This window comes from Pleurodeles waltl, chromosome 8 (assembly GCF_031143425.1).
Source record: "Pleurodeles waltl isolate 20211129_DDA chromosome 8, aPleWal1.hap1.20221129, whole genome shotgun sequence".
NCBI lineage: Eukaryota > Metazoa > Chordata > Amphibia > Caudata > Salamandridae > Pleurodeles > Pleurodeles waltl.
The window spans coordinates 1,517,611,146-1,517,613,808 of NC_090447.1; positions in this window are offsets into that span (position 1 = coordinate 1,517,611,146).

Below are 2,663 nucleotides of genomic sequence, written 5' to 3' on the forward strand. Positions count from 1 at the left end.
GCGTTCTCAATTTCAGCATTTTCACCAGGAAGCAAGGTTGCTGGATTCAACGTAGTGCACCTTTTCAGCTGCACGTTCGGTGAGCCCAGAATTACCGTTTCATACCTTGTGAGTCTTGCTCCAGTCATGTGTTGCGTTCGGGAGCGGGTCAAAAGTATCTCAACTGAGTGAGGGACCATGACTGTTACTGGGTGTCCCATCACTATTCCTTCACTCTGAGTGAGGCTGATACCAACTGCTGCTACGGCGCGCAAACACCCTGGAAGTGCTGCTGCGACCGGATCCAAAGTAGCTGAAAAATACGCTACTGGTCTGTTTATGCCACCATGGGCTTGAGTCAAGACAGACAAAGAACATGCATCACGTTCATGACAAAACAGTGTGAAAGGTTTTGTGTAATCAGGCATACCTAAAGCTGGAGCCCTGCACATGCATTCCTTTAATTCAATAAAAGCATCCATCTCATCTCCTTTCAGCTCAATCTGATCCAAGGCATCCTTCTGGGTCAGTTTCAGTAAAGGCTTTGCTAGAGTTGAAAAGTTGGGAATCCACTGACAACAGTAGCTTACCATTCCCAAAAACTTCCTCACCTCCCTCCTCGTCTTTGGTGGACTCATTTGAAGTACACTTGTTATTCTTTCCTTCATTATTCTCCGTGACCCTTTCTCTATCTGGTGACCCAAGTATTTCACTTTCTTCTGACAGAACTGCAACTTGGAAGGAGGCACCTTGTGTCCATTCCTTCCCAAATGGTTCAACAGAGCAATGGTGTCGGCTGTGCAGCCACTTTCTGTCTTTGATGCAATCAGTAAGTCATCGATGTACTGTACTAGGGTTGACTCGAATGGCAATTCTAATGCTTCCAAGTCTTTCTTTAGAATCTGATTGAAAATTGACGGTGACTCAGAAAACCCTTGAGGAATTCGACACCAACTGTAAACTCTGTCTAAGAATTTGAAACAAAAGAGAAATTGGCTGTCCTCATGAAGAGGCACCGAGAAGAATGCGTGGGACAGGTCGATGACTGAGAACCACTCGGCATCGCAAGGGACTTGAAACATTATCACAGCTGGATTCGGTACGACAGGGCAACATTTAATTATAATGTCATTTATTTTCCTCAAGTCCTGTACGATTCGGACCTTTCCACTCGGCTTTATTAGTCCCATGATTGGTGAATTACATGGACTGCTTAACACTTCTTTCAGTACTCCCTGCTTTACAAATTCGTCAATGAGTTGGGCAACTTTCATGAGGGTGTCTTGTGCCATGTGGTATTGTGGGGTCTGGGGAAAGGTTGCATTGGGCTTTACAGTCACTTTCACTGGTTCCACTCCTTTCATCAATCCCACCTCTTTCCCTGTCATATCCCACACTTCCTTTCCGACTGTTTCCCGTAATTCAGCTGGAATATCTTCTTCAGTTATCATCGGGAAAAGACAAATCAGAGGATACTCTTCATCGACAGTTTCCATCTCATCCCCCTCTACACTGTCCTCTTCTTCCCCATCACTGCTCGTCTGAATTTTGATTCCATCGTTCGAACACATAATCGAACATTCCAATTTGCACAATAGGTCTCTCCCTAACAGTGCTATCGGGCTTGAGTCACATACCACAAATTTGTGTAACCCTTGATAGTTACCAATGCTGACTGGTACCGGATCTGTAATTGGGTTTGTCAGGTGCCTGTTTGCTACTCCCACCACTTGAACTGTTCTCCCTGAGAGTGGCAAATTTGGTACTTCAATGCTCTTAACAGTTGAACGTGTGGCTCCTGTGTCAACCAAGAATGAGACACGATGACCCATTACTCTTCCCTCCACGTACGGACCCTTTTGATCAACTTCCAAGGATGCTGCAAGCACATAATCTCCTTCCTCTCCTGAACTTTCACTCTCCCATACATTCTTTATTCCACTCTCACTGTGTAATGGGAACTGTTGTACGGTGCCATTTGTATTCATTACCTGACCCGAGACCTGTGGAGGAACCATCACTTGCTGCTGACTCATTGGTGCCAAAGGTATTTGCATTTGCTGATTAGGTACCATGGGAAACTGCTGTTGCATTGGCTGCATTTGCGTCATCTGCATACGGGGCATCTGCATCTGCTGCGGCTGCATAGGTTGTAATCCCTGCAGCTGATTTATGGTCTGAAAATTTGGGTTTGGACCTCTCATTTTCGGTCCCCTCATTGTCTGAAATGCATTGACATCATTGTTTTGCTGACCAACACCTGCACCTTCCTGCACCACCATCGGGCACTCGCGTTTCCAATGACCGACAATTCCGCACACGTGACATGGCATCACTTTTTTCAATGCCTGCACACCATTCGGAGTCACAACAGTGTTCAAATCCGGACCATTATTTCCAAAACCTCCTCTGCCTCTGCCTCTCGCCTGTGGCTGAAACATCATATTTCCCTGCAACTGCGGCTGCGGTTGAGGTACCTGCTGTTGGAACCCTTGCAACCCTTGCAAACCTTGCAGACCTGTCTGAGCTGCTTTAAGTTGCATCATCATCACTTTCTCCTTCAACTTTTTCTGTTTCACTTCAATTTCGTCGCTACAATATTTCGCATAATTCAACACCTCATCAATCCGTTTCGATTGCCAGCAAATCAAATGCGACTTTATCATCTGACTTATCTCTGGTCT